Source organism: Pelodiscus sinensis, chromosome 3 (assembly GCF_049634645.1).
Source record: "Pelodiscus sinensis isolate JC-2024 chromosome 3, ASM4963464v1, whole genome shotgun sequence".
NCBI classification, from domain to species: Eukaryota; Metazoa; Chordata; order Testudines; family Trionychidae; genus Pelodiscus; species Pelodiscus sinensis.
This window is the reverse complement of record NC_134713.1, coordinates 142,077,060-142,098,336: the sequence shown is the minus strand read 5'-3', so window position 1 is coordinate 142,098,336 and position 21,277 is coordinate 142,077,060. Positions and strand designations below refer to the sequence as shown.

The following is a 21,277-nucleotide window of genomic DNA, read 5'->3' as shown; positions in this document are numbered from 1 at the left end:
GTGCCAGACCAAGGAGGTCCAACCTGTAATGCAGTGAAAAGATTGCAGAAAATTGGAATAGTAGGTGCAAAAATCAATGTGTCAACAAAGGATTTTCCCGGTTACAAAATTATTATTCTATAGCTGGAGACTATGGGAAACATTACTGTTAACATCTGGTCCAGGTATTATACAAATTGTACTCTCTCTGGTGAAGGAAATCAACTGTTACTAGAAGATTTACTCAGCGTTGCATGGGTCTGGGACCAGCCAGGGGCAGGGGGATGCCACGCAGCCCCCACTCCAGCTTTTCCCTAGAGTGGGTGGGGGCCATACACGCCACCCACTGGTTTCTCCCCAGGGCTGGCCACCCTGCAGCTGCTCCCTAGGGGCAGCCTGGGGTCGCAGGGGCCTCATGGCACCATGACCTGGGAGTGGAGCAGCCATGGGCAGCAGGGGTAGTGTGGCAGGCGACAGTTGCTCCCTAGGGCGGAGGCCATGCTGCCAGCCAGGAGCTGCTCCTCTGGGCTGCAGAGTTTCCTGACTCCCTGTGGTCATTGATGAGTATAGCTTCCCCACCCAAGTGCTCGCTGCCCCCTGCATGGGCATTCATGAGTATAACTGTCTCTGCTGTCAGAACCCTTCCTTTCCGTTTGATGTGAAACAGTCGCATTCCATGCACATTCCATTGTCCTGGCACAACCAAACCAAATTTGCTGCAAACCACATTTAGTGGTCCTAGCTCTCACCATTTAGGAGAAGTTCTTGAACAAATGAACTCATGGACAGATGGACACGCAGACAGACATATGCAGTAACTCTAAAACATGAAGAAATTCCGGGGGGGGGGGGCACGAGGCGACCCAGCACCCCCTCCTCACCCCCCCATCAATTCCTCCCTCTAAGTTTTGCTGCTATTTTTGTTTTTTGGCCCCAGTCAGTTCCTTTTTTTTTTCTTTTTTTTTTTTTTCTCAACAAGTTTTGCTTCTATGGGGGGGAGGGAGAATGAGGGTTTCTCAAAAATCAAAAAGGGGGCGTAATGCTGAAAAGTTTGGGAACCACTACTCTAAAATATGTAATAGATTTCCTTGTTTTGAATTTTGAAGACAGAGGTACCTTCCATGACATTTGAATAAATAACAAATCAATTACAATCACTAGTTCTTTAGTTGTTTACATGGAGCAGACTGAATCATGCTATTTCCCCAATCAGCTTCTTATGTACAGATAAGCCCCTTAAAAACTCATTGAATGCAAATGTTATCAGTTAGTAGTCACTGAATAAAGTTGATAATTGAAATAATTACAGAAGATAGAAATCATACTTTGAGGAAAAAATTCTTACTGTTCCAATTATACAATGGTATCGGCATTGAAATTTATCCAGATCTAGCTACACAAGTATAGCTAGATATGTATGATTCATTTATGTTCAGGATCCTCTTCTACAGGAAAATCTAGACCAAGAAAGGACTATATAGTTGTATCTTTACATTGGATGAGATCATAGACATTTCACACATTGAAAAATCTGTAACCACGTGTTAATTCATCAGCAAAGAGAAATGCCAGTGTCATTACTTATAAAGAATTTTTAACTTGGAAAAGAATGATTGTTCAATACTAGATGGAATTTCTAGTGAAGACATAATAGGACAGTTTGTAAAGAGCCACAGGCTTGCAGAAAATGTAAAAGTGAATTTATATCTGACAGCAATCTTTATCTTTTTTAATATCATTTTATTCAATTCTTCATTACACAGAACTGTTCATTGAGGCTGAAGATACAAAAAGTGGGTCCTAGGAGTTCAACACACTAGAAGTAAAATACAATAGAAGGGTATTAAAAATATTATGCAGTATAGTGTGATATTTGTATGTGCATAGTTTAGTATGCTAGATTGCAAGATGTTTTCTGAGAGACTCAGTTGCAAAGTAAGGGAATGTAAAGATGTTAATGTGACATTTAAAGTGGTAAATTGGTTCAGTTGGGACAGAGGATTGCATGGCATCTCCAAACACATGTGATTGTACAATTGAGAGTGACCTCAATGTGAATATTGTGGGGCGGTGACAGAGGAAGACAAGATTAAAATAATGGCTGAAGGGGGCTTGGAAGTGGGAGTTGATTGCTATAATCTCAGAAGGATTTGGTGGAGATTGAGAGAAACTTTATGATTAGATAATTGGGAGAAGATGGGTACAGTAGAAATGTACAGCTGTAAACACTAGACTGGTTTGGTGTCACAGCAAAATGAAACTTGAATTTGGAGGCAGTGACTCTAGTAAATGTATAGTGAAGGCACACAAGTAAATCATTAACTTCAAAATGATCTCAAAATTTCATATAAATTGATGTTGTGAGGTATTCATTCTGACCACATTATCTATGCTTGATACTTGATAGCTCTGCATGATGGTTACTTTACACTTGACACTATGGAAAGTGAGGGTGGAAATTTTAGGATAAGTGAGCAGCAAAGGGTAGAGGAAGTGAATATGAGCTCAGAGGGGTAGAGTAGATTGAGTCCAAGTTCAGAAAACAAAATATGAAATTTTGAGTTGGAGGCTTGGAGCGGAGATAGATAAGAATCCAGAGAAGGTGATGAAGCAAAGGAAGTACTATGGTACCACTTTTTGAAGTAAAAGAATAATCTGATCACAGTGTTCTTCTGTAATTGTTAGCTATTCAAAATATGGCAATAAATAACATTGGGTATCCCTGCACTCAAATAGGAGGGATTATTTCATTATGCTGAGAATAATAATATTCTAGTGGAAAAGATAGTGTTAGCCTCATAATAGTTCACTTGTCATAACTGACATCAATTACCACTGTGAATAAAACATTAAGCAACAATGAATAGCTTCCTACTGAAATGTGTCTTCTGAGAATGAATATGTATTAATATAAGGCATAGAACTCTTTTACTTCAGTTTATCTGTAAATTGAAATAAACTAGTATCAACTTAAAATTTGTGCTCTCAGTATAATGAATGATTACAAAAATAGTAATACAGAAGATTCAGAAAAATAGCCATGACATGTTAATGAAGGTGCAGTCCACATACTTCAGATTTATACAGACTGTGATAAGACTTTTAAGCTGTATTTGCACTGGCATGCATACACAAATACTGGTCTTCTACATGCTTCACCATCTACAGGTTAGACCTCCCTGGTCCAGCACTCTCAGGACTTGACTGGTGCTGGACAAGGGAGTTTGCTGGACCAGGGAAGATACGGGAGGGGCACACCATCCTTCCCACCAGGCTTCTCCCCCTAGCCACCAAGTGCCACAGCCCACTGGCTCTGGTGGCCTTGTGAGCTCGGGGATATCTCCCCGCCCCTTCCTACCCCTTCTGACTGTGGGCTCTGCTCTCTCACCCTATCCCACAGACCTCTGGCAGCCCCATTGACTTTTTGGCTCCACCGGATTTGGGCTCTGGTGCTCCATGGGCTCCTCTGGCTCCACAGGCTGGCTCTGTTCCTAGCTTCCGGCAATCTGTGTGTTGCAGCTCTCTGTCAGCCGACGGTCAGGGCAGTGTGTGTGTGTGTGTGTGTGTGTGTGTTTCTGAGAAAAGGTTTAACGTCCGTGTCTTTACTGCTAGGACCGGGGTCCCGTCGCAGAGGGTGGCCAGCAGGCCAACAGACGCCTCGTTATATAGGAAGAGCTTATTACACCTTAGATTTTAGCTGCTAGAACACAGGGGTTCCTTCACAGCGGGCAGCCTAGGAAAGGCTGAAAAGGTGCCCCAATGGATCTTGTCACCTGGGAGTGACACAGATCCAAACGCCCAAGCTCTCCCTATGTCTGTCCTTTTATGACCGGCTGAAGTTCTTTTATATTGTGCTTGGTTCTGTTACAGCAACTGAAGGAGTCAGGTTAAAGCGTAAACAGTTACAGGTTTATTAAAAAACTTATAAAAGCATATGGTTACAATGGCTATTGCTCTCTTTCTTAACTGTTAACAAATACAGATTTTTAAAAATGATTACAGGAAAAAGGTAAAGATAGAAAATAGAAATAATGATACTAAGTGACAGCTTAATCTTTAAAGAGCTCTAACACTATGTATATATATATTTAAACAAAGGACCACATCCAGGTACAATTTTTACCCCTTTCTGTGCCTCTCAACTCCAGCGTGTCAGGCCAGGGCCGGTCGCTCAATTCCTAGGAAAGACGAATACGAGGTGGGCGTCTCCTCTGGAACCTCGGGAGATCAAACACCTAACCCGACCAGCAGATAGATGGTAGATTGACACTCAGAGAAAATGTGCTGCTGGACTCATCTTTATACCCCTGGGGGCCTGTATCCTCTTTCTTATCTTAAGATGCCAAATTGTACTGGTCCGTTTTGTGGCACTAGTTCTTACAAGCAAGTTTCAAATTAATTTACACTTGCAAGAGAGATAACTAAATTGTGAGTACTAGACATTTTTTTACTGGGCGAGAGATTCCTCCCACCGCGGGCGGCTGTGTGTTCGTATCAATATGGGTTAAGTCAAGGACACTCCTTGGCAGCCTCTTGGTCATCAATTGGCATGTCTCTGTTTACAGCCATTCATGGTCACAGCAGCCTGGGCCTTCTGCTCTGTTTGCCCTGTATGCTCCAGGCAAGCAAAAATGGATGTTACAAGGGGAGTTCCTGTCTGGCTACACTCTCTTGTCCAGAAACATCCATGGTTGCTGGACTAGAGAGTCTTGGACCACAGAAGTTCAACCTGCATATGCTCCTCATATTGTACTGTGCTGCACACAGCTATAATGCTTAGTACATGCACATACCTGGATCCACAGTGCTGCTGCTATGTGACATTAGTATTGCCACTTCAGGCATGGTATCTCAAGGCTCCTTGTATCTGGGCTTGGTACTCTAGTAAAAATTTTTTGTAAAGATTCATCATTTCTTGTGCACTCCACTGCAACATATTTGGCAAAATTTGTGTTCGTGCTTTGGCATAACATGTCAGACTAAAGGCATTGTGCTTACCTAATTCTGAATCAATGAGCCATGAGTATTTGGAGAAGAATATGTTAATTGATGCGCTGTTTTCATTTTTTGTGTTTTTCCTAATTAAGAGACTATTACACTAGGCTTAAAAATCATCAGTGTCTTATGCTGCTGCTGGGTCCAAGAGACTCTGTGCTCTCCACTTCTGCAAAGAGTCTCTCTGCTTGCTAGAGGGAGTACTCAGCATGATGTCTGTGGGCTGAAAGCCCCTTGCTAGTGCAGAGGGCAAAGATAGGTTCTCAGTACTTAGAACAACTGAGAGTTACATGGCTTACAATGGCAAAGAGCCACATGACTCGCAATGGCTGAAACTGACATGACTTAAAATATAAAAAGTTACATGTCTTACATTCACATTTTACTGGTTTGGGTGGAGCTTTTACCCAGCAACCTACAGAGACATTTAGAAATTGAGCACTTAGAATTCATAAACAAAAAACACATTTTTCCTTCTGAAACTAGAAGAATTAAGATAGCAAAAAGGAAGTCCTACCTAGAGAATCAGCTATTCCTCAAAGAACATAGAAGCATTTTAGGTTGTTTCCATGTGAATTCCAAAATGCAGACAGGAACACTTTATCAGCAAGATCCTTCTACTTCTAGCACCAATGAATGTACAGAATTGTGTTTGGGGACCAAGAAACCATAGCACTGAAAACCATTCCTATGTAAAAATAATGCCATTTGTTGATGCACTGATGGCCTTGCAGACAACATCCAGGATCAGTTCATAGACAAGTTTGGAAAAGCCAATATTTCATAGTGCAGCTTGATGAGAACAGAGATGTAGCCAACATATCTCAGTGTCTGGTTTATGTGAAATTTTTCAAAGCAGGTACAATAGCTGAAGAACTCTTCTTTCCAAAGAAATCCCAACCTATGCAACTGTTGAAGAAATATCCAAAATCCTTCATAGTTTCACAATAGATTAAGGTCTTAACTGGGCGACATGTGTGGCACTGTGCAATGATGGGGCAGCAGACACATTGAGAATAAGTAGTAGGGGTACAACACAAATAAATAAAATGGCACCAGCCCGAATTTGGATACACTGTATGATTAATCATTATTTTGGGCACTGAAGAAGTTGCAAACTGAAGTGAATGAGGACCTCAACATAGTTATTAAAATTGTTAGTTTTATAATAATTCAAGCAGTGAAAATATATGGTTTTAGCATGATGTATAATCAGATGGACTCTGACCAAACTTAGCTTCTGTTTTTCATTGAAGTCAGGCAGTTATCTAGTAGGAAAGTGTTTCAGTGCACCTTTGAATTGCACAATGAAATCAGAATTTACTCCTTGAGGAAATGAATCTTGCAAATTATATATAGAATGTGGACTTCTTTGTATGTTAGCTTAGCTTAGCTTACCTAGGGGACACACTTAGCATATTGAATGTGCTTAATGTAAAACTTCAAGATAAAACGTCAATGTAAAATATACTAGCTTCGAAAGAGAGAATTGGGGGATGAATGAAGAAGCTTTGGCTTTGGAAGTGCCACACTGAAAAGGGAATTACTGAGATATTTCCAGTAATCAGCTTCTTTAAAATAACAGAGTGAAAGTGAGAAATGTTGTGAAAGACCAAATATTAACTCATTTGTCAGGATCGTATTCCTATGTTGATAATTATTTTTTTGGAGTTGAACAAAATTTTCTAGATACTAATTGGTTTCAGATAGATAGCTGTGTTGGTCTGTTTCAGCAAAAACAAGAGTTCTGGTGGCACTTTAAAGACTTAAAAAATTATTAGGACCTAAAAAATGTCTTTAAAGTGTCATCAGATTCCTTGTTGCAAATACCGATTGGCTTCCAAATCTAAGTACTTTGGCTCAAGAAAATCTAGTTGAATTGTTGATTGATCATATGCTGAAGACCAATTTTTCAAATCTAGCAAACTGAAAATGCTAGATTTCTGTTAAAGAAGAGTACAAGTGTGATGATATGATAAATGTGCTGCATCCATTTACTTCCAGTTATTTGAGTCTTGCTTTTCAGCAGTGATTTTGGCGAACTATAAACATGACATATTTAAACTTGGGGAAAAAACCTAACATTGTGCAACTATGCAACTTGAAACACGACATTCTTCTCACAAAAATCTTTGTCTGTGTCTGAACATGCCAAAAATCCTTATTTTCAAATTATAGTTTAAAAAACTTAGAATATGTTTGTGTTATATAATTAAACAAAATGTCTGTGGTTGCATAAAGTTGCAAAACTGTCCAAATTCTGGGTCTGAAACTCTTGAATCTATTGTCATAAGTTGGTACGAATAAACAAACAAAACAGCATTTAGTTGCGGGGAGCCAGCAAATTAAAAATAACTGTTAGGGAACCACAGTACTAACATATTTGGGAACCATGGGTAGAATGACAAAATATTGCATTTTTCCCAAAGGACATTTGTTTTGATAATGTGCACGATAATTTGTGACATTCTTTAAGCCAGCAGCTTTTATAGGGAACAAGGTTATATTGTAAATTCAGTGAAATGTCAGACTTCTTAGTCTTCCAATGGAAATGAGCTTTTTTGATGTACAGGGACACTATCACACAGAAATTCTGTTGTTTAATGCCTAGAGACAGAGTGAAAGGGGAATTCATTCATTCGGCTCCCTTTCCTAAATAAGTTTGGTAACAGATGGGCTTGTAGGGATTGAGTTGCATACATTATCAGAGTTAGTAAAAGCTTTTTGTTAAATGTTTGAAGGTGGTTACGTTAATGTGGCATTACATTTGAAATTTTAATTTATTTCACTGATGGTCTATTACATCTATGGATAAAGATGCTCAATCTTGCTTCACCTGAGTTGTGGCCAACAACAGATTTGTACCCAATAGAAGTTTGTGATTAGTTTAAAAAATAAGAGATTCCAACCAGGGACACGGACAAGGGCAAACTGACTTCCAAAAATATATATTCCATTAATTTCTATAATGTTGATAAAAACCTAAGAACTTCTGCTGTTCTCATTCATAGTACATGTTTTTACCAGAATGAAACTGTTTGGCTAATTCTCAAATACCAATTTATTTAGATAATGACTGAATGATGTTAATCTACATTTGAAATAGGATGACCTAAGTGTAATTATTGTGCAGGTGAACAAATAATGGAAAGATTAGAAAAGTAATAAATGTATTTATTTCCTATTACATACCAGACAGGAGTGTTCTGGTCAAAAATCCTTTCCCCCTGTTTCCAGTAATTAATACTTCTTTTGATTTCTGCCTTCCTTCACAACAAAGTGAATCTGGATGGCATTACAATAAAAATGTTTTCTTAGAAGATTTTGCCATGTGAAGTTGGTATAACATTGGTGTCACTTGTAGATGATTTATAATTAAAGCCCTGCTTTAGGACTCGGGAGATCTGGGTTTAATTCCTAGTTTTTGCATGAACTTCCAATATGCCATTTGATGAACTGAGATATTAGATAAATTGTCCTATGTATAAGGCATCCCTTGCTGGTTTTGGCTATTTAGATTAGTAGCTCCTCAAGATAGGGGTTGTCTGTTGCTATGAATACAACACTTTCGACAACATAAGATCCAATTACAATCTGATATCTAGGTGTAACAGTAATACTAACAAATTATAATACTAGGGGCTTCCTAACTTGAGTCAGTTACCTGTCTACCTGCTGTTGTCATGGTCATAGTACTAGAATATTTTATATACACAGAGTTGAATTTTAGCAAAAGAAAATTCTTTCATATGCCATGCACAAAACACTAACCACTTAGTATACTAATACCCACTGTAATCCATTAAGTTGGTGAGGTGTTGCCAATTATTCCTGTTGTAGATTCGTCAACTTAGATTTTTCCTGACTGTCCAGTCAGTAAGAGCAATGTGATGAACGGTAGCTGATAAACGTGGTTTTGTATATGTTTGAGTTGAGAGAAGTAAATAGCAGGGACAAGGGTCCTTTAAGTAATTGTTTTTCCTGAATATGTGCTCTGAAGAGTACTTTAAAGTATACATATATTTGGGTTGCCAGGTGTCTGGTGTTCAAAAGGGTCCCTGGTGGCTCCAGTCAGCATTGCTGACTGGACCATTAAAAGGCTTGTTGGCGTGGGACTAGCAGGCTTTTACCTGGCTCCACACCGCTCCCCAGAAGTGGTGACATTTCCCTCGGCTCCTAGACAGACGGATGGTCAGGGGGACTCCACCCTGCATGTTTTGCAGCTTCCATTGGCCAGGAGTCATAGCTGCGCCTCCAACTGCGATCCGAGAGACATGTTAGTGATCGTGGAGAGCCACCTGAGGTAAGCACCATGGAAAGCCCAAATCCCCAATCCCCTATCCCATCCCTGAGTCCCCTCCTAACACAAAATTCCTCCCAGTGCCTGCACCCCACATCTCCCATGTTCCACCCCCCAGCCCTGCGCTCCCTCCTACATTCAAATGCTTTTACCCCCAGGCTGAAAGCTTTTGCACCCCAAGTTCCTCATCCCTGGTCCCACCTCAGAGCTCATACCCCCAGGACAGAGCCCGTACCCCCTTCCCTTGCCCCAACCCTCTGCTTCAGCCCGGAGCCCCCTCCCACACTCTGAACTCCTCAGTCCCACTCCCAGAACCCACAGCCCCAGCTGTACCCCTCCTGTACCTCAGCCCCTTGTCCCAGCCCAGTGAAAATGGGCAAATGAGGGAGGGTGGAGGAAAGTGAACAACAGAGGGAGAGGGGACGAAATGAGCAGATGTGGAGTCTCAGGGAAGTGGGAGTGGGACAGGACAAGAGTGTTTCATTTAGTACAATTAGAAAGTTGGCAATCCGAATACACACAACTTGATTTCCAGGAGTTGAATGTTGGGAGGGTTTTTTAAGGTTCTTGATGAGCTTCTAAGATGCAGCCACTTTCCTCTTCAGTCATCTTTCTGGTTGAGAACGAGCTTCTCTTGCTGAAGTAACAAGAAATGTTTGTTTATAGGTTAATATAATCTACTGTTCATGTGAATTTATTGTGCTCTTTTGCCATGCCATCTTTATAATTTCCACTAAAATACAATTTGATTTAAAAATAACTGGTCTTTTCAAGGTTGAATCTAATGCACTGTCTGTATCTGATGAATAACTTCCTAAATAATTCATTCCTTTTGTCATTTGTGTGCTGCTTTTTTCTGAACTGCGCTAATTAGCAACTAGTTCTCGAATATACTGGAAAGTACAGAAAAGTAATGCAGACTAATATATACTTACTTGGTAAATGGAATAGACAATAGTAAAAACTATAGATAGATCTCCAATGATTTTGCTAATTGATATAATGCTAAATTTATTTTATAGGGCACAGAAATTTAAAGCTCTAGAAAGAATTAATTGATATTTTATTTTATATATTTGGAAGGACTTCTGGAAAGATAGGTTGGCTTACTTCCAAGTATATTTGATTCCTCTGTAAATCTTTCCCTAAACCAGTGGTTCTCAAACAAAGATCTGGGGCTCCAAGAGGGTCTTGAGTAGGTTTCATGGGGGCCCCCCTGCGCAGACAATAAACTACACTTTTGATCTGGAAACAGTAGCCTTTTTTTTTATTGGAGTAAATGTAACTAGGGAGGGACTGTGGAAAGAACCTGGGAGGAGGGAGAAGAAAAGTGGAAGGGAGAGGAATGGGGGTGGAGAGGCTCAAGGCTGGGGCTGGGAGTGGTGCCTGTGTCAGATGGTGCCACTGTCTTGTGTGCAGCCTCAGCTAGAGGGGTGGGAGCTGGTGCAGGAGCGGCCACCAGGCGATCGTGGACTGTGTGGAATGCCGCACAGATGGATTGGCACTGCTGCAGCAGCTCCCGCCAGGTGTCGTGGTGCAGCTGGAGGTCCTCCTTCAGTGTCCGGTCCTACCTGTCCATGGAGCACTGCAGGGCTCTCAGGGCAGCGATATGCTCCCTCTGGACGGCCTCGTCTGCTCTCCAGCACCGGTCAGGAGGATTGCATGGGAGTCCAGCTGTGGAGAACAAAGAGAAGGGCAGTCATCCCAGGAGACACGGTGCATAAAGCCTAGCCCTTATCTTTGAGCTGAGACCGAAAAGCCTCAGGTCAGAAGAAAGTGATATACTTTGAGCAAGGCCACCTGAGGCCTAGACAGTGGGCCCTTTCCTGAAGGGGCACAGATGTCCAAGGGGGGAGCCTCACTACCTCCACATCCTGGGGTCAAGCAGGCATGGGAAGGTGCTAGCAAAACTAGGAGTCTGCAGGCATCGGGGGGGCCACGAGGGGGCTGGGCTTCCCTCCATGCCGCACACATGCCGGCTACAGCAGTGGCAGAATCCCATAGGGAGAGGACTTGTATCCCTGTCCACTGGAGGAGAGAGGGGTGGTGTGTTGGGGGGAGGTGTGTGTGAGCGGCAGATGCTCCTCCGCCTCATCGTGCTGTCCCTGGGAGCAGATGCTGCCCTGAGGGTGCAGGCATGCCCTTGTGCTGTGTGTGGCACTTCTGAGTGTGTGTGTGTGGTGGGGGGAGGGTGTCTCCATGTCCCCAGTCTGCTTCTAGTGGTGGCTTGTGGTGGGAGGGGAGGGTGTCCCATCTCTGTGTGGGGAATAAGGCAGGCCTCTCCAGACACTCTGTGAGGCAGTGCACAAGGGTCCTCTGTTGTAGCCTCCTGGGGCTGTGTACCCCGGACTTGTGCTCCATTTGCACAGGCTGCTGCGTAATCCTCAGGCTGAGAAGGCCAAGCAAGATATGTAGCGGCCTCTTGCTCCTTGCTACCTCTACCGAAGCGTATCCAGGGAAAGGAATAGCACTCATCAGAGGGGCCTTCCCCGGCTTCAGATGATGCCTGGGAGACATCCTGGGAGGGGGATATCGGCTGCATGGTGAGCATGACATCCTGACTGGCTGGCATGGAGCTGGTCCTGGCCTCATTCGGCTCCTCCTTCTCTACACTGTTTCTGCCCCCCCGGTAGGGCAACAATGGGTGTCTCCAGCCCAGATTCCACAATGAGGATAGCATGGGACTGCCCACCCCAGGATGTGATGGAGCTGCCCGTAGTAGGGGCATGTCTGGGGTGCCACTCCTGACCGGGATCTGTGCTCCCTGGCCTTCATGTAGGCCTGGCACAATTCTTTGACTTTCATGTGCACCTGCTCCTGGGCCCTTGTGGCCCAGACTTTCAGCCTTCCAGCCATAGATATCCGTATTCCTGTGTCTGGTGCAGAGATCCCACTGTTTCTCCTGCTCATCCCAGATCTCAAGGAGACCTGGGATGTCCGCACCAGTCCAAGATGGTACCCTCCTCTTTTGGCCCTGGGCAGGGTCCTGGGAGCTTGCTTGCAGCTGCGGGGGACTCAGCTGGAGCAGTGGGCTAGGTCGTGGCAGCAGGGAAGGCTGTGCAGGGTCCTGCTGTGTGGCACAATATGAGGTGGGCCTGCTTCGTGCAACAAACCCTTTCCCTTCTGCTTACAGCTCTAAGGGCTGCAGGGGAAGGGAAGCTATAGAGTTCTGATGAGTGTGAACAGCAGCCAGCGGGGCACCTGTGGGATTTCCTGGAGGCCACTTATTTTGAAATAACTCCAGCTGCCCTGTCTATACATGCCCTGTTTCAAAATAGCTATTTTGGAATAGGTATTATTCCTTGTAGAATGAGGGTTACACAATCTGGAATAAGACTCCTGTTATTTCGATATTATTTCGAAATAGTGGGCTTTCTGTGTAGACCATCACAGAGTTATTTAGGAAGAAAGCTTTTGTGTAGATGTGCCCTCAATGAATTAGTTGCAGGCAATTTAGAAGCAAGAAACACTTCAGTCAGACTCTTAATAGTTCGTCTTACAGAGTAATCAGTGTAATTACTGGTGGAAACATACCATAAGCACTTGCATTATAAACATCTTCTGTGAGTGAAAATTTCACAATTTTGGCTTGTAAATAAGTTCTTGAACATGGGGATGTTGTCTTTAACACAATTCTTTTGGTCTAGGAAATCTCACTGAAATTGTGTTTATGCTTCCTGGTCTCTTCCAAGAAACAGAATGCAGTATTATTACTGCCACACTTCTGGACAAAATTTATTTTCACATCCTGTTTGTGTCAATAAGACTGAACCTGCAGTGCCATGGTCTGAAGAGGTTCCTTAGTGGTTCCATGTTGCTGTGAGCTTTCATTTGCAAATGTGAAAAGATCTTTTTTAAAAGAGAGCTGTGCAAAACTTATGTATTTGTTGCACACAGCTGCTAAAAGCCAATCTGATCACAATAAAAGAAGCCAGTTTATAAACAAACGACATGATTACATTCTCTCAAGATATTAGCTATCAAATTTCATGCTCTAAGTTTTAAAAAATCATTATCAGCCCCTCATCACAACAGGTCCACTATTAAGTGAATGAAACCCCTCTGTGCGTTAACTTTAATAGATATAAACCTCCATTCTTCAGCATATAAGACAGTCACAAACGACCCACCACTGGAAAGAATGTCCCTTATGTCCTGCATACTTCAAGATTGCCCTTCAGAGGGTTAAGTTTTTTCTGATGCACATATCACTAGCTTCTGTCTGAAACTTCTTGTTTTACCATTGGTCTGATCTAATACAGTTTGAACCTCTACTCTGGCGCCTTTGAGACCTGACCAATACATTGTAACAATTTTTATGCCCATATGCTTTCATTATTACTTTTTCATTATTTATTCGGGTCACTCCCAAAGGCCTATTCAAGATTTGGGAGTGATTATACTGGGTTCTGTACAAACACAAAGGTGATCGCTGTTCTTCTTCTGACATCTTTGTAAACTAAAATCCAATCAGATCCGTGCAGATAAACCTTTTGTGCTTTGACGGAAACCTGTTGACTTCTATGGGGCTCTCTAAGTGCGTAAGAGCATATTCATTTACAGAATTGGGTCTTTTTTTAATTATTAAGAAATAATGGCCATTTAAGCAGGCCACTTCTTGTCAGTTATTGGAGGAGTTGAAGACTTTAATTCAATCTTTTAAAAATAGCCATACAAAATAGAAACAAACAATAAAGAATTAAACTATATAGCATCACAGAGATTTATACTGTAGCCAATAGAAAAGGAGGATTTTGTGCTTTTTAAATATTTTTGTTACATTTATAAAAATAACTTGGGGAAAATAAGGCTCTGGTAAAAGATGAAAGCAAAACCAAAATTAATTATAGCCAATTTTGTGTGTGTGTACACAAGCACTCAGTTACTGATTTTGTTTTCTTAGCATACACAATTGTGGGGAAGGATAATAAAATACAGAGCTCTGGACATAAGAGTTCTTTATAAAATGAGAAAATAAGTAAGCAACATACTCTATGAACAATTATATAGCTCATTCAACTCTGTAAAGAGACAAGCTGAGTGAGGTAATATTTTTTAGACCAGCTTCTGTTAGTGAGAGAGACTAGCTTTTGAGCTGCACAGAGCTCTTCCTTAGCTCTCTCTCACCAACAGAAGTTGGTCCAGTAAACCATAGGGGGGAACCTCATGCTGAGGGGCTGGATGCGGCCCCCAGCTTGCCTGGATCCTGCCTCCAAGGCTCTTGGCCCTCCCCTCCCCCAGCACTAGGGAGCCCATGCTGGCACTCCAGCCCCCTCCCTCCTGCCCTGTCCCACAGCAGGGCTGGAGAACACAAAATCTACTAGCCTGGGCCTCCCTACACTCTGGTATGCAAGGGGAATGTGTGGGGTGTCTTTCTTTCTCTTTCTCAGTAAGGGTGTGGGTTTTTTGTGCTTCTCACTTGTGTGCGGCCTCCAACTGATTTTTCAGTGGGTTAGTAGCCCCTGACCCAAAAAAGATTCCCACTCCTGCAATAAATGATATTACATCATCCACATGGTTAATTCTGGGGCCAACATGTCTACCTCTACAGTTCATACAATAAATAAAGGACATTTTAAAAAGTTTATAGTGCTAAAATATGTGTGGTACTTACTGGAAATTCGATTATTCTAGCAATTCAAGAGCATGGACTTCATTTTCAAATATTCTTCCTAAATTCTAAGTTTTGTAAGTTTAATGTGTGACTTCATAGCATGAGTTTTGCTGAGCCTTTTTAAAATTTCAAGTCCATTGTAAGACTTGACCCATCTTTGGTTTGTATAGTAGATAACTGTAGACACTTAACTGTATGGTACAGTTTCCTGAGATATTATTGTTTGCTCAATATAATTTGCTATAATCTGAGTCTTTTGCAGTCATAATTCAGGCCAGTATGAAATAACATCTAATTTTATGGGATCCAATACCCAGTTTTATCATTAAGATTGTATTCAAAACTGGACTTTAAAATAGGACACAGACTCTTGGGTTGGTGATTTGGTTGGGTTTTTTTGGGGGGGGAGGTGGTTTTTTTGTTTTGGGGGTGGGTGGGTTGGAAGAAGTTTGGTTCTTTTAGGAAGTGCTTGGGGTATTTTGGTTGATTGGGTCCTCTCTGTCTCCACACCCCTTCGCTATCCCAATTGTAGATGGCCAATCATTGTGAAAACTTCATACACTGTTAAATTTTGTACTCTTTGAATTTGTTGTAGAATTACTTTCATAATTTCGATAGGATTTTCTAAAATTTGACTCTAGTTGAAACATGTCCTTGGCAATCTAGCCTTTCATTTTGGCTGATACCTTAAAAATATCTAACTAAACAATATTTAGTGGAGAGAGATTTCCTCAGTAGATCTGGTGCAACTTGTAGACACCTAGAAGGTCTTTAATGCATGAATTTTAGGTCATTTATGTCATTGTTTGTCATAACGGAAAATTTATGTGCCAGCTGTTATGAGCAAAGACATTTTATGTGCTATATGCCATAAATGTCTTATGCATCAGTTTTATTTGTAGTGTGCATAGGCTTTTTGTGCATGAATTTTGTGCTGGTACACACATAAAACTTTCTATTTATATATAATCTTCTCCATGCATATGAGTCAGATTGCATCCTGTAATGGAGGTTTTATGTGAGGAATTAGCTTTAAACAGTGCTGAACCAGGACTGGGATTCAAGTACAGATTTCATGGCATCAGAATCTCATTAGCCACTCTTACAAGATTTCTGCACCTAAATGGCAGAAGTCATGTGAAATCAGCTGATGTTACAGAACTTCTGTTTCTTTGGACAACATCCAAAGGCTATCAGAACAGGCTCATTCCATTTGGGGATCTCACCTGCAGCCAGAGACAGGTTCAGATTTGAGTATTTGAATGTCAATGCATATATTCTCTCACACAATTTGAAAGTTCAGATCTGAGGAAATTGCGTGGTTTGGGCTTATCTCTTATATTTGGCAGGTTTATTATTTTTTTTTATTTAGAAAATTAATCTGAAGTTAGAAATGAAGAATAATTTTAAATTTTTTACTTCTGTGCAAGCTTATCATTCTGATTTGGAAATGGAAAACTCACCATCAAGTTATGCCACTGTCTGTCCCGTGATATTGCTTCTGTGTACAGGAGGCCCCCGCTTTACAACAACCCAATTTACGACCCCCCGCACTTACAACCTTTTCTGTAAGTGCGGAAGGGGCCGAAATCCCCCGACTTACATTCTCGGCCCCGCATTTACAACAGTGCACAATGCCTGTCATAAATGCAGGCTCGAGTTACGATGCCTGCGACTTGCAACGTTATCCCAATAACCAATCGTGTCGCAAGTCAGGAGCAGCCTGTATACAAATGCTCAGTTGTTTAAATATTTCCATATCAGTTGCACAGTAGACAGTTCAAAGGATATGTCTACATTGCAGAGTTTTTGCGCAAAAACTCGCGGCGCATCCACACTAGAAGTGCATTTTTGCGCAAGAAAATTTACAGTACATCGAAAGAAGAGTGGGCTTTTTGCGCAAGAGTTATTCCTCTTTTTTCTATCGGAAAAAGCACAGGTGCTCTGATGGCCATTCTGTTAATGGCAATCAGAGCTTTCTTGCACAAGGATGTCCATGCAGCGTGGAAAAAGGTTCTTGCGCAAGAAGCCTGCAGTGTAGATGTAGCCATAGTGTGTAGTTGCTTGTGCGGCTATTATACATAACGTTTGTATCCATCACACAACTGCATCAGTGTTTTCATTTCCTCAACTGATTCACGCAAAACAGCAATATGAAGGGTTGGGGTAAACTTAGTAATGAATCTACTAAGAGGTCTGCATTAATGAAACCACCCATTACACTGCTGTTTGTGTCTGAATCAGCTGCATCTATTAAAATAAATGTGCTCCTGTTCAAGGTTTACAAGTTTAGATATGTTTTGCCTGCTAGTGTTAAATGGTTTTGTGTAAGCATTTCATGTGGTTCACGGCCATTATGAGTCTTTTCATATCTTTGGAGCAGGGGTTCTCAGTCAGATAAAATGGAATCAATTTTTAAGGAGATTTTCCCTTCCAAGTATAGTTGCTCCTGTGCAAAATTGTGGGACCCTTTTTCACATTTGTTCTGGCTTCATCCCTTCTTTAAGGCATAATGTGCCCATTTTGCATGTTTAAGGCTAGCAAGACTTCATCTCTTCCTTCTCATTCTTTTATCTTTTTGCCATTAGTCTGTTGGTTCAGCTGTGTGGGTTTGAGAGATTGTGCATTTGATAGAGTTGCCAAGAAAAAGAAGCATAGGTGATTGTGAATGACACTGTTTCCTTTTCTAGTGAGAAACAAACACACAATGACCTTTTAATGCCCTTGTCTGCTCGGCTGTACATTTTATAAGCTGAAGAGCATCTCTGAAGCAGGAACAGCTTTGTATGATAAGAATGGTAATGATCAGAATGTGAATGCTACTTGTTTCTAAGTAGTTGTTAGGTATGTGAGCTTGGGAGTCCTGCTAGTGGTATTCTTCCATAAACTGATCTGCACAGAAAAGGAATCTCAATATTGGCTTGAATGAATTTATTTTTATATGTATCTAATTTATTTTTCTTTGGCATTAACCCACTTTGTCAAAGGCAAACAATCTTTTAGCTGCTCTCTGTGCACTAGGTAGTAAGTCAGAAAGGGATATTGCTACAAGACATTCCTCGTTCACTCCTCTACTTTTCAGATTGTTGTCTTAATCACTGTTCTTATGGGATTAGAATTTGTGCCTAAGCAATGCCAGTGTTTGTCCCCATTTAACTGCTGATGTTACAACTCTAAGGCTTAAAGGGGATCTACAATAGATACATAGTTGTGCTTTGGCACATATGTCCCAAGTACTGTTCTGAGGCAGCTCACTGAGCTGTGGATTTAGAAGTCCTTCAGGTTATCCACACCTAAATGAATCTATGGCATACTCAACAGCAGCTGTTATGTGAATCAAATGTGTCAGCTATGCAAACGAAAACAGCAGAAGTAAGATGCAGTTCACTTGTTCAGAAAAATATCAGAAGCATTTGTATCTCCAATGAAGTGTACAAGGGAAATGTGTCTTTGTGGTAGTTGCTGTGCATTAGCTAATTTTTTGGTGAGAGGTAAAAATTGAGGGGATTGTGCTTCTATAGCTGACGTGTAGCCCATTCAGTTGTTTATGATATTCTACCAAATGGCCAGCAGACTATTTTAATTGTTCCATACAGTTATTGTAAATAGCATATTTATTATATTCATATTAACATGAAAAGGAAAGTTTTAATAGCAAACCTCCATGACAGCAATGCCATGGGAGTTGGTAGGCAAAATGGAGTATGACTAGAGAAGTATGACAAAAATACAAGTGAAACCATTATAACCTATAGCTAGCTGGAAGTATCCATTATTCTCAAAGAGGATCAAACTCCAAAATTAAATGTTTTGTCAAATGGCAAAAATGTAATGTTTCAGTAGTTCCCTTGACTACAGAAACATCTGTTTAACACAACATTGATAAAAGGTTTCATTCTATAAAGAAGTATTTTTCTTCGTATTTGTAGTAGGGTGTGGATTGGGGTGTCATTTGGCAGGAGAACTAACATAGCCCTTGAACTATGATTCTTTTCCCCCATAAATCACAGGAAGCTTTATAGAAAATATGTGTTGTATGAGAGTGCTGTATTTCTCACAGGACGGTCAACAGTTTCTAATTTCATTGGGAAGACTGCCTCTAGTGTTTTAGTGTCTGTACTCCTTGTTTGTGTCTGTCATTGCTTGGAAAGAGAGAGATGTGTCATTAAACTTCAGTTTGGCTGCAGGTTTTTGGCTGCATGATCCATTCTTTACCATTCTTGTCTCATAAAATAAAAAATTTATGCCTGAGTTTACACGACTCTAATACACAAGCATATAGGGCCCTACCAAATTCATGGTCCAGTTTGGTCAGTTTCATAATCCTAGAATATTAAAAATAATAAATTTTCATGATTTCAGCAATTTAAGTCTGAAATTTCATGGTATTGTAATTGTAAGGGTATTGACCCAAAAAGGATTTCTGGGAGGGATTCCAAAGTTATTTGCTAGGAGAGGGGGCGGGAATTGCAGTACTACTGCCCTTACTACCACCATGCTGCTGATCAGCTTGAGATTGGTGGCTGCTGGCTGTGATCCCAGCTCTGAAAACTGTCCAAACCAATTTTGAGTTTCCTTTTCCACATGGATCAGTTTATGGAAGAATACCACTAGCAGGACTACCTAGCTCATATACCTAACAACTATTTAGAAATAAGTAGCATTCACATTTTGATCATTACCTTCTTTATGATACAAAGTTGGTCCTTATTCGGCACATTTTGTTTCCAACCTCAGTGCAGAAAACAACTAAAATAAACAAAAAATAAATGAAGCTCCTAAAATAAACCTTAAGTTAAGCACAAATAAAGTTATCATTCTGTATTTGATTGTTAGGTCATTAGGTTGTGTATCTTATATGTACATCACGTACCAAAAAACTACATTAAAATAAACTTTAGGATTGCAAAGTCAAGCTCTCAAAAGTGAGTAAATGCCACAATTAAGGTTGCCTATGCATCCTTCATTGGGCCCTTTTGTTGGTACGCGTTTTGATCCTAGCTATTTGACCCTATCTATCTAAGATTGTTGTCTTAATCACTGTTCTCAGGGGACTCGAATTTATGCCGAAGCAATACCAGTGTTTGCCCCCATTTTACTGCTGATGTTACAACTCTAAGGTTTAAAGGGGAATAGATATATAATGAATAATTATAGGGAGGTGGTCTGTCTTTTAGATTGATCAGCTAGCAGTCACCCTAGGCCCTTAAATAGCTATGTTGCTCATAAAAGAGATGTAACTCAGTATCTCTTTAATACATTTTATTAAAACCCATAAAAATCAATTCAAGAAAACATATAATCAAACTAGTGTAGCTTGTTTATTAATGCTTCTTCACAAGGTGGCCAGCCTTAGGCCATATCTACACTGTGAGATAAGATCAAATCTATTATGGTTGATTTCTGGTCATTTGATTTTGCAAAGTCAAAGGTCCATGTCCTCACTGAGGAGAAGATTCCAGAATAGTTCAAAGTAGTATGTCCCCAATAGGGAGCCTACCGTCGACTCAGAGACCAATGCACCATGGGTAGCTTTGCGTTCTGATCAATGCTCTGGAAGCCTGCTGCGACCAAAACTGTGTAGTGGGTTGGTTATGTGTTTGTGTCGTCAGTTTCCCATAGTGCACTCGTCTAGTTCCTCCCTCCTTGCTTGAGATCAATGGGAAGTAGTCTTTTTGTGCCTAAAAGGCTTGCCCTGGTTTCCTGCATGCACACCATAGCAGCATGAGCATGGATCCTGTTTTTAGAAAACCACTGTGATGCTGATATCTTCCGTGGGGCGCCCAATGGCACAATACTTTGAGATTATACATGTCACTCCAGCAGGAAAAGGAGGAAGATGAATCTCAGCTTGCCATGGAGTCATTGCTCATGCAAGATCTGGCGCTGATGCAAGCACAGCCGCCAGTTAATCCAGGGGACATAGTGGCATGCTGGTTCTGGCGTATGAGACAAATACAGACTGGTGGGACCGCGTTGTGATGCAGAGATGGGATGATCAGCAGTGGCTGCATAATTTCCGAATGAGCTAGGCTACTTTCTTGGAACTTTGTGAATGGCTTTCCCCTGCCATCAGGTGCCAGGATACCCAAATAAGACCTGCTCTGACCATGGAGGCATACATGGCAATTGTCCTCTGGAAGCTTGCAACACCAGACAGCTACCATTCAGTTGGAAATCAGTTTGAAGTGGGGAAATCTACAGTGGGGGCTGCTGTTATACAAATAACCAAGGTGATCAATACCATTCTGATACAGAGGATGGTGACTCTGGGAAACGTGGATAACTGTAGGGAATAATTCCGGATACACTGGGTGCAGGTGAAAACAAGCAGAGTATTTATTGGTTCACAGAGTTGGTAGAGTACCAATCAGGGGTTAACCTGGTGA

The 21,277-nt window shown here is 41.2% G+C and overlaps 1 protein-coding gene and 1 long non-coding RNA gene across 9 annotated transcripts in view; one reads left to right on the top strand and one right to left on the bottom strand.

The window, feature by feature from the left end:
- The window catches only part of BTBD9 (BTB domain containing 9), a 301,225-nt gene that overhangs the window by 136,022 nt on the left and 143,926 nt on the right, over positions 1 to 21,277 (top strand). The gene's annotated exons all lie outside the window — the stretch shown is intronic.
- Positions 9,037 to 21,277, bottom strand: part of LOC142828004 (uncharacterized) — a 39,339-nt gene continuing 27,098 nt past the window's right edge. Inside the window, exons 2-4 of one of the 2 annotated variants that reach the window (XR_012902871.1) lie at positions 10,846 to 10,948; positions 9,796 to 9,911; positions 9,037 to 9,232 (exon numbers count right to left, since the gene is read on the bottom strand). This is a non-coding gene — a long non-coding RNA (uncharacterized LOC142828004). Of the gene's footprint in view, positions 9,233 to 9,776; positions 9,912 to 10,845; positions 10,949 to 21,277 lie in introns of those variants that run through there. The other variant, XR_012902870.1, reaches the window with a different exon arrangement.